This window comes from Elephantulus edwardii, unplaced genomic scaffold (genome assembly GCF_000299155.1).
Source record: "Elephantulus edwardii isolate Elephantulus edwardi_28Jun2011 unplaced genomic scaffold, EleEdw1.0 scaffold00138, whole genome shotgun sequence".
Classification (NCBI taxonomy): Eukaryota; Metazoa; Chordata; class Mammalia; order Macroscelidea; family Macroscelididae; genus Elephantulus; species Elephantulus edwardii.
The window spans coordinates 3898753-3910392 of NW_006399888.1; the positions used below are offsets into that span (position 1 = coordinate 3898753).

At 41.4% G+C, this 11640-nt stretch overlaps 1 pseudogene; it reads right to left on the reverse strand.

The window, feature by feature from the left end:
* Nucleotides 1-468: 468 nt before the first annotated feature.
* LOC102869900 lies at nucleotides 469-5930 on the reverse strand (annotated as a pseudogene).
* Nucleotides 5931-11640: the final 5710 nt, after the last annotated feature.

Below are 11640 nucleotides of genomic sequence, written 5' to 3' on the forward strand. Positions count from 1 at the left end.
TTTCTCTTTGTCCAAACTTCAGATGCATAGGAAGCAATTAAAAATACCACAGTTTGAATTAGGTGTACTTTAATATTGAAACGGACACCCTTGCTTATTTTAGTACGTTGGGGAGGCCCTTGACAGTGGATTTTCTCAATGAAACACACCTATTGATATCTTGACTGCTGTTACCATGTCATTATAGCCTCCTCAAAATACACTGCAGAGTCAACTATGAGTGGGTTCTTTTTTTTTCCTTGTAAGTTTCATTTTATTAAATGTGACTGAAGCAGACAGACACCATGGTGATTAAAGAATTTGGCTAAGACAGCTTACACAGACTTCTGGCCCATCAAGATCTCCAACACAACAACTGGATACCGAATGACTTTATTGGAAGGAGTGGGACAAATGGGTCTTTTGGTACAATTTATAGAAAAGGTAATATAAACAAGATGTGCAGGTGGCCTGGTGGTGACCACGGAGTCACTCCTGTGGCTGTGAGGAAGCCGGGCTAAAGCTTCCCTCTACACTTGCCATCACTGTCTCCCAGGGTGTGCTTGTCAAAGAGGTCCTCTTGCGCAGGTTGGTTACATAGTCTTCTCCCAGCTGTTTGATGGATGCCACCCAGGTAATGAAGCCACATAAATGAGGGTCGTTCTTGTCAGTGACCAGTTTGTGCAGTTCCAGTAAGGACTGATTCACACTTTTCTCCCAGTGTAGCACACATTCCATTGCATCCAGCCTGCTCTCCCAGTCATCCCGTCTGCTTTCTTGATGTCCTGAAGGAAGATGCGACGCTGCTGCCTCACTGGTTCTGCTGTTTCTTCAGTTTCTTGGTGTATTTCCTCTCCTCGTGAGATTGGTGGAGAAAAAATTTGGCAAAGTTCTTCAAAGCCACATCATCACGGTTGAAGTAGTGAGACATGGACAGGTAGACATGGGAGGCATAGAGCTCCAGGTTGATTGAGGCCCGGTTGTAGTTCTGGTGTGCCTGCACCTGGAAGGGGACGCGGTCATGGTGGCGGTGGTGGAGAGGCAGCTCCAGCATGGCACTGGAGCGGAGGCGAGAACCTTGGGATGTCCGGGGGTGCTGATCTGAGGAGGTGGCAGAGGACTGGCTGGAAATAAGGCTGGGTTCTGTTTATGCAGGAGACCATGGCGACTATGCAAAGACCATGTATGAGTGGGTTCTGACTCAATAGCAATGAGTTTTGAGTTTCTTGAAAGACAATAGATTCAACCCAAACTAACATCGGAAACTCCTGGGAAGTTTCTGGAATCAGCTTTGTCCTCTCAAATCAAGTAATGCCCTTCCTCTCAGAATTCTGTTGACAGTCAGGATTCAAAGCAAGACTAGGGATCCAACCAAACTAGTGTGGTGAACAAGAAAGCAACACCAGCACACCACATCTAGAAGAGACATTGTTCTCTTCTGGGAAGTTATCCTTCTGTGACAGCAAAGTGCTGCAAACACAAGAGCAGAGACAGTAAGTCATTAGAAGACAGACTTGGAAGAGCTCAGGGACAAGGACTTGCCCCCAGTACTGCCTCAGATGGAAATCCTTCCTTCAAGCTGATAACCTGGGATTTGGACTTGTTATGTGTCATTGAGTAGCTTGTGACTCATAATCCACTGAAATCTGCTCTATCCTGTACCCTACTTAACTGTCTCTGACACACCTACCCCATCACCCCAGTCACTATATCAATCCATCTCATCAATGGTCTCCCTTTCTCTCTCTTTCCACCCTTCTAAGAATGATGTCCATCTCTAAGGACCGGTCCCTCCTTGTATGTCAGACAAAGCCTCAGAATCCTTGCCTCCAAAGAACAGCCTGGCTTCACCCTCTTTAGGATGAATGTGTTTGTTCTCCTGGCAGTCCATGGTATTATATTCAACACTCTTCTCCAGCACTACAGCCCAAAGGCATCAATTGTCTTTGTATTATCCCTAGTCATTGTCCAGCTCTCTGATGCATAGCAAGCAATTGCGAAGACTATGGTCTGGATCAGGCTCACCTTAGTCTCTAGACTGACGTCATTACTCTTCAGTACTCTGGAGAGATCCCTGACAGCTGACTTTCCCAATGCAATTCGTCTCTTGATTTCCTGGCTGCTGGTACCAAGAGAACCACTCTCATATTTTCACAAACCATTGGCCCCCCCAAAAAAGCAGGCGCACACTCATGTTTGGGATCTCATACCAATACCCCTCGAAAGGTTTAGAGAAATTGTGTCTGATTTCTTAGTAATTCCTCTAGAGGCTACATCACCCTGTAACTTCCAACTGTGTTTACTGCTTAAAAATAAACAGTGTAGACAGGAAACCAATGTGGGATAAACACGATCCTAAAGTCCTGCTCCTGCCTTTTAGAAGGTCAATATCTTAATGTGACTTCATGCTCCACACTATTGAGAGTTTAGTTTGGCGAGTCCTTCCTCTCATTGTGGAGAATGAGTAAATTGACGAGCAGAATACAGACAATAAATACCAGGCTTTTGAGCTTGATGGGTGACTGGCCTGCCATAGTAAACAAAGAACAGCCTTGTTATCAGAAACATGTACAATGAGCTTATCTTCACATTAGGAAAGTATACACACAAGGAAAAGGCCAGGTTTCAGCAGCTGCTTGGTTTTGCTTTGAGTTCTGGTCATCCAAGACTTTCTTCCATTTCTTCATAGGGAAGGGAGTGTCCACATCCCAGAAAAACCCATTGATAGATAAGGTCTTCCAAGGTCACATCGTCCTATCCTATCACCACTGAGAGAGGATTACTCCTGCTGCTGAACATGGTGAATTCACTGCAATTATTTCTCCATCACACAGGATATTAATGTTTCTGGGAAGGCAGGATTCCACATAAATAAGTAACCATAAGGACTATAGTTCCCTTGATCTGAAAATGAAAGCTTCCTTAACTCTTGTTCTTTATTTTACATACGCTTTCTCCTTTGGGAATATTGGTTTCTCTAGTCAACAGAGGATGAAGGAAGTCAAAGACCATTCTTTTTCTTGAGAAGCCCCAGTTCTGATTCCTAGGTGGACATTTCATCTCTCAAGGAAATCTTTTACAGAACTGCAACAGAGAGACTTAAGTGACACAGAGAAGAGCAACAGCAGATAATTGGTGATACGGGTCATAGGAGAGCTGGGAAACCAAGCAGAAGTCTGTGAAATCACCAGGGATTAGCAACAGCAGGAAGCCCATATACTTTGGCAGGAGGGAAAGAAAAAGTGAAGAGGCAGTATTAGTGTGGATGAATCACTTCATAGAAGACGGAACTTCAGTGGTGTTCTCAGTGGAATTAAGAGCCACTGAGGAGACTTGGTTGTGCAGGGCTTGGGTTTAAAGTACACTAGAAAAGAACTAACTGGTCTGTCCTGGAGAAGGTGAAACCAAGCTGCTCCTTGGAGGCAAGGATTTTGAGACTCCATCTTACATACTTTGGGCATGTGGCCAGGAGGGACCAGTCTTTGGAGAAGGACATCATGCTTGGAAGGGTGGAAGGGCCGCATAGGAGAGGAAGACCTTGGGTAAGACAGACTGACACAGTAACTGGGGTAATGAGGGTAGATGTATCAGAGACAGTGAGATTGGCTTAGGATAGAGCAGGGTTCAGAGCTATCGTGCATAGGGTCACTATGAGAATCACTCTGAGTCGTGGTTGACTTGACAGAACATAACAACAACAACAACAAACAGCAGAAAGACCAAGGCTTCCACTTCTCTCTTGCCTTTTGATTTCTCATCATTAATTCCCATTGACTGAAACCAATAAGGGTTCTATTGTAAATATTGATTATCCACTGTGGTGTACTTAGGCTTATTGGCCCTGCATACAATCCTCTACTCTCTTCTCTGTTCTAAGTCCCAGAGGCTGAACGAATCTGGGAGATGTATCTTATAGGACTCAGCCCTTGAGACTCAGAACAGAGAAGCGGAAGACCTTCCCTAGGTGAGGAATAAGGGTCCAGGGCCATCACAGCCTTTAATCTACATCTACAATGAAATCATACTGGGGTGTTCGTTCTCCAAATTTCCACCCTGCTACTTCCTGCTGGCATTTTAGAACTTAGCTCTGTGCCATTTCTTTTAGAAATCTATCTCTTAACCTTGCATGATTTGAACTATTTGAAGTAATTTTCTGCTGCGTTCTCACTATGCCCGGGCATGAGAGAAACATTGCCAGGTCCTGCACCATCCTCAATCCATTGTTGATATGTTTGAGTTATTGCAAATATTGTGCAAATCATTATCACTGCTCGTTTTCCTGGCCCTCACTCATATCTTCCTGTAGTGACGGATTTCTCCTAATGACATATTCAAAGAAAGGAGTTGACATACTCGAAGAAAATCACTTCCTTCAGTGAAACAGAAGGATTTCTCATGACTCATTGCCATTGAGTTGGAATCCACTCATAGCTAACCCTCCAGCAGGCTTCTGCAACTGTAAACCACATGGCAGGGGTGGAGTGGGGGGTTTGTTCTCTCCCTTTGGACCTGCTGGTAGACTTGAATTTTCAGAGGAGTTCAGTCTTTATATTAGCAGTGCACCATCAGTGAACTACACCACAAAAGCATCCTTTGAAAAAGATTTTATCAACTAATTTTTAGGAGTATATTGCTAGACTTTTCTTGCTGATCACTTGCAGTTTGGAAGCTCTGCTGAAGTGTGTCCTTTATAATTGACCCTGGTGGTATTTGACTATACCAGTGTCATAACTTCCAGCAACATGCAAGTCACCACAGTACAATGCAAAGATGGGTCGCTGTTTACTAGGGCTGACATAAAGTTGCAATTAGACTATTTACTACATTGTGTTTTGGCATCAGTTCAAAATTGCCTTGAGGGCAGGGATCATTTCCTATGTGCCCTATTCTCTCCAGTTCCTATCATTAAGAGAAAGGCAACAAACCAACCAAGAAATTGTCAAACCTTAGTAATTCAAAAGATGTACCAAACTTTAATAGGTGTCTTTATGTGCTAGCTACTTGGCTTGTGAAAGTTGCCCATTAGAGAAAAAAAAATGGTCTCATTAACTGTGACCGTCCTTTGAGAACATTCAAAGAGTTTATTTTTAGAGTCAAACCTAAACTCCATAGGTTGGGAGCTGGATATCCTTTATCATTCTTTTTGGAGACTAAGCATGTGTCTTTGGCCGATAGAAATTGTTGACAGATTTTTGGAAAGGCAACCAGAGATGACAGAGTGTGAACTAAACGGTCTTGGGAGCTGAAAGCTGATCTTCGGAATGCTCTTTTCTCTTAAACTGATGGTTATCTGCCAGAATAATTTGCTGGTTTGCCTTTTCGTTTTTTTTTTTCTCCCTTCATTCCATTATAAAGTCAGCATTGCTACTAGCTAGGAAATAAGAAAATCATCTTTTCATTTAATCATTGGAATGGGACAGTGCATGTTACTGAGGAATGGACTCTACCCGACTGATTCTTGTTATCTCTAACAGTCACTTTCCTTCTTTGCTGAGTTTGATCTTACACTTTTTTCTTTTTAAAAAGAGGATTCCCTCCAGCGAAAACTCCCCTCTGGGGCCGGTAGAATCTGTCTTAAGAATGTCTTTGAAGCCTTTGTAGAATTTGCCTACATGTAAGTAGTAGTTTATGTAATGAAATTTATTTGGCTTTTAATTTATTCTTTTGGGTTATATAATACATTCATAAATGAAAGTTTTTTTTAAAGCCAAGAACATGTTTAGAATGAAAATGATTTTCCTCTCATTTTCTCTCCTAATCCCTTAGTTTTTTCTTCATAATAGATCATGATTTGCTGCTTGCACATCTCCATTTGTAGAGTCATTTTATACTGATACCAACTATGTTTTCTCTCTCGCACACGCATGTACACACACACGTGCGCACATGCATATATATGACTACAAATGATAATAATAACCTCTTGGACTTTTTTTACTTACCACTCCCATGCGGTTAACCACCTCTGAAAACCCCCTGGAGGGTCAGCTATGGGATGGTTCTGACTTGATGACACACCACCCCAACAACACACATTCATATAACAATATACAACTTTGGGCTTATCCTAAGTACATTAGGAAAATGTATTTTTCACTTTAAATTTTCCAAATAGACTGATATCTAATGCTTGGAAACTGTTTTCTTATTGAATAATGGAATTCCAATGGATAAAAATATGTAGCATTGTGGTCTAGTGGCAAGAAGCTGCACTGCAATCCCAGAGGTACACGGTTCTAGTCCACCAGATGCTGTGCTGAGGGAAGGGCAATCTCCTCCTGTACAATCAGATCTGATTTGACAGTACACACAAGAAAAAAGAAAAGAATAATAATAAAAAAAAACCATAGCTTTAATGAGACAACACATTACATTTCTTGGGAAATTTAAATTTTAGTGTTAATAAGTTAATATTCTACTTTCTAATGTGCTAAGGACATGAAAGTGTGAAATATTCTGGATTTGGGGGCGAAAAATGTCTTTGACTGGAATGAGAGGTGCTGAGAAGAATTGGTTCCCATTTGCTTCTAAATACAAACAACTCAGAGAAGCTTAAATTCTAAAAGGCAGGCAAGGGGAGTAGAACTGTAAATGATTATTGCAACATAAATGTGATTTTCAAAGACAAATATAACCTAATCCTGAAACATAGGTATTGTTCTACAAATGCTATCAAGATTAGCTGGAAAAATATATTAGTAGCGATAACTTAAAGGAATTTACTCAAAGAAACACAAGTGCTCAATAAATCAGCTAAAAGAATGTTTATTTACTTCAGCACTGTGATGAAAGAGTGAAAAAAAAATCAAATGACATCTGTCTCCAGCAATGGGAAAGGGGCTGAACAACGAACGGTATGTCCATGTGATTGTTTTGTCAGACAATTTCTAGGGAAATGGACAAAGTTTCACGTTAAGTGAAAAAAGGTGTGAATGTGATGATTCAATTTTGGTGTAAGAATCGTCAGAGTCAAAACATTTATGACGATATATGCTTAGAGAATATATGAATTTATATGAAACAAACCTGACTGGCAAGATTATAGATTTAATTTCCTTTTTGATTGCCTACATTTCCCAAGAGATCCACAATCAATATGCATTCATTTTATGACTGTAACTTAAGCATATGATCTGAGACATATGTGAAGTGTTTTGTATTGTCTGTTTTAATACTATACACCTTCCCTTTTCCTTTCTTAATTTGTGGGATCAGAACATGAAATACTTACGATTATAAAAATGATAGACATTGTAGATGCTCAAGAGAATAGCATTGAAATCAACCCAATCTTTCTTCTTGAACTCTTGTCTAAGAATTCTATACAGCATCATTTTCTTTTCCAACTAGAAAAACACTGTCTAGCTCATGTTGTTTGTTGTTGTTGTTACATGCCATTGAGTTGCTTGCAACTCATAGTGACCTTATTATGTACAATAGCCCTGAAATCAGCTGTATCCTGTGCCAACTTTACTGTCTCTGAAACATCTACCATCATTACCCCAGTCACTGAATCAATTCATTTCATCTAGGGTCTTCCTCTCTTTCTCTGTCCCTTCAGCCTTCCAAGCATGATACTCCTCTCCAAAGACTGGTGCCTCCTTGCGATGTGTCCAAAGTATGCCAGATAAAGCCTCAGAATCCTTGCCTTCAAGGAGCAGCCTGGTTTCACCCTCTCCAGGACAAACCTGTTTATTCTCCTGGCAGTCCATGGTATATTCAACACTCTTCTCCAGCACCACAGCTCAAAGGAATCAATTCTATTTCTATCATCCCTAGTCATTGTCTAGCTCTCTGACTCATAGCAAGCAATTGTGAAGACTATGGACCGGATCAGGTGTACCTTAGTCTCCAGACTGATGCCATTGCTCTTCACTACTCTGGAGAGGTCCCAGACAGCCAACTTTCCCAATGCAGTTTGTCTCTTGATTTCTTAGCTGCTGGTACCAAAAGTACTGATTGTGGAGCCAAGCAAACTCAAACTGTTAACAATCTCAATCTCTTCACCACCTATCATAATGCTTCCAATCAGGCCAGTGGTCAGAATCTTTGTTTTCTTGATATTGAGCATCAATCCATATTGAAGGCTGCAGTTCTTGACCTTTTGCAGCAAGTGCTTTAGGTCCTCCTCAGTTTCAGCAAGCAGAGTTGTGTCATCTGCATAATGCATGTTGTTGTTAAGTCTTCCTCTAATACTGATGCCACATTCCTCCTTGTATAGCCCAGCATCCCGGATGATCTGTTCTGCACATAGATTGAAAAGGTACGAAGACAGGTTACATGCCAGGCATACATCCTTCCTGATTTTGAACCATGCAGTATCTCCTTGTTCTGTTCTGACCATTGACTCCTGGTCCAAATATAAAGAAATAGTAAATAATATCTAAAATTGTACCCTGCACATTTGCATGATGTTCACAAAGTTTCAGAAATTGTAAATGTTATCAGTTAGCTGGACACCATTCTCATTTTACATTTTTTTACGGTTGAGCTACTCCCATAAGCGCGTGGAGGGTGGCATGCACTTTTATTCTCTCTAGAGATGTGGGTATTTTCAGAAAGACTGCCTTTTATTGCTTCAAGACGTGTTTGTGGTGGGCGTTGGCAAGGTCCCTAAGTTTAGGTCTGGCTCTGCTGACCCACACAGTAAGGAGGACAGCTATATTTGCTTTTGTGGCCATCAGATGTCTGAGAAGACAAATGAGAGAGGGGACCACCCTGGAACCACAGTCCTTCAATTTAAGTCCTCACGCAACACCTGTTAAGGAAGCAGGGGGAAAAAATTATTCTGCCAAGCAGACAAAGAACCCGAATACAAACTCCCAAACATTTCAGGAAGTAAAGATCTTATTATTGAACAAAACAGAAACCAACCAACCAACCTACCAACAACCCCCCCAAAAAAACCCCCCCAAAACACCCCACCATAACAGACATCAAAACCAAATACACGTCTGAATGTGCTTCACGAAATAAGAGCAGTTACATTTAGCATAATAAATACTCTTGGAGCTTTCCCTGTGACTTATTGTCACTATCTGGTTCATAGGGAGTTGTACTGCTGACCTAAAGGTGACACCTCTCTGACAGTTTGCATCCACCAATGACTGTGAGAGGGTGTGGGGGAAGGACAATCACATCTTATGCAATTTACAGGTGCCTCAAACTCTCTGGAGGACCAGCAAGGAGTCAGTTCTGACATAACAGCAAAGGGTTTGAGTTTCTTCAGTGGCTTACAAGTAAGGAATTATGCTGCCCATTGCAAAGGTCTGCAGTTTGAATCCACCAGCTGCTCCATGAGAGAAAGATGGGCAATCTCCTCCTGTGCAATTTACTGCCTCTGGAAATCCACTGGAGGGTCAGCTATGGGTTGGTTCTGACTTGATGGTACACAACAACAATGACAAAAAAATTATATGCAACAACAACAACACGAAACAAACAACCACAAAATTTCTATGTCACAACATAGATAAATGCGTATTCTCTTCTTGAATCTGTAGGGTGTTTGGGTATTTAAGCATGCTTCAATCCCCTACCAGGTTGGTTCCATTCATCCTTCCTCATGTTATCTGAGCTTGTTCTATTACTGGAAAGATGATCAAAGAAATAGTGGAGGTGCTCCAGGCTTCTTGAGACATAGTCACAGAACTACTACGATTCTATTTCTGGCATACTGCATTAGCTAAACAAACCACAAGGCTAGCTGAGATTTAAAAGTGTGGGGAAATAGAGAATTTAATTATAATTATTTGGAAGTAGTAGTGACACCCTCTTCCTAAACAATGTGCCTCTGGAAACGCTATGAACTTTGATAAATGTTGATAGTTGTAGAGAACCTTCAGGCCTTTTTGTTCATAGGGTCACTATGAGTTGGGTTCGACTCCAAGGCAATCAACAACAACAACAACAACAACAACAACAACAACAACAATTCTTATTAGCAGTTAGTACCAAGGAATATTGCAAAGGATTAAGATCAGGGAAGGTTAAGAGAAATGAGGCCATTTTTTTTGCAGTTAATATTTATAAGGATTTATATTTTTTTAAATTAAATTTTATTAGTTTTAATGAACATTTACAGAGATTTTGGGTTTTCATTCATTCATTGTTGCACTGTTTTCTCCACCCTTATCCCCAGTTCGTTCTTCTTCCCCCCCCCAATGTCTGTTTTAATTGTCCAATTGCCACAGTGCTTGTCAAAGCCAGTTCTGATTAATTTCCTTTGTCAGTGTGTCCCTTTCACTCCTCCCTGAGAGAGACTTCACCCTGATTCATAAGGAAAAGGGGATGGCATATACTCTTAGCTACTTCCTGCTGAAAAGGGATGCTGTGGGTTTAGGTTGTCACTTAATACCAGTAGATTCTGACTACTCTTCATCAGAAGATTAGCTACTGGGATAGAATATGTTCCCGGTTTTTAGGTTCATGTTTCACCTAACTGAAGTGTGCTGGGTTCATTCACACAGAAGATTGGGAGGAAATGAGTAAGAAGAGGCAATTTATCAAATAGAGCTTTATGCTTTAGTTAGAAATAGGATGGTGTTTGAGATTATTAGGAATTGCTGGTGGTGTGGTCCAGAGGCGGCTTAGCGGCTAACTCAAAGGTTGTACCTTTTTGGTGCTTCAGAGTCCACCAGCTACTTCGAGGGAGAAGATGAACAAAGCACCTCCCATGTAATTTGCAGTCTTGAAACCCAATGGAGGGCCATTTATGAGTTGGTTCTGACTTGATAGCAATGAGTGAGTGAGAATATTTGGAGGCAGATGAGAGAGAGAGAGAGAGAGAGGAGAGAGAGAGAACTGTTTAGAAGGGATGTATGATTGGATATTATTGTCATTACAAGAGTCCAGAATGAAGGCTGCACTGTGGAATGGACTTGGGAGGAGGGATTCTTTTCCTTTTCAAAGAGAAGAGTGAATTGGAGGGGAGAGGGTGGGCAGGGAGAAAAGTGCAACAATGAATGAATGGAAATCCAAAGTCTCTGTAAACTTTCAAACTTTCATTAAAATTTATAAAACCAAACCAAACCAAACCAAACCAAACCAAACCATTATCAGATGCAATGCCAGAACTTGTCTATATTCACAGGGCATACAAATAAAAATCAGCACAAAACTGGTCCCTGTTGGGGGAAGATCAGGCATTCTGACACTCTCCAACATTTTGTTTGTTTTTTGGTGTTCCTGGGTGGACTGAACACTCTCCAATGTTTCAACCATTTTTGACAGCAGCACCCTTCTTCCTTCCTTCCCCACCCCATGCTCTCTACTTCTTTGCTGCATTTGAGGGTTCATTGGCTATAATCACACTGAACTCACAAACCATACTCAGGATCACATGCTTTATTAGAGAAGGAAAGGGCTGTAACTCAGGCTTAAGATAAACTTGGAAATAACAGGATGCAACTCAGGAGACATCATACAGATCTTCAATCAGGACAGATTCCAATCAAGCCAGCTCTCAGCTTCTTGCGGCCCACAGGCAGCTTCCCTTTTTTATTCTGACAGCGGGCAGGTCTTTTTCTTAGCTTTAGCTGTCTATATGCCTTTAGGCCATTGGGCCTCGGTGGGCCTTTCTTCTGCCGGGGTTCTTCCTGAACCTTTGTCCTATATTCTAGCAAGTATTACAGATGTTTTGACTCTGCTGAAATGTACCCG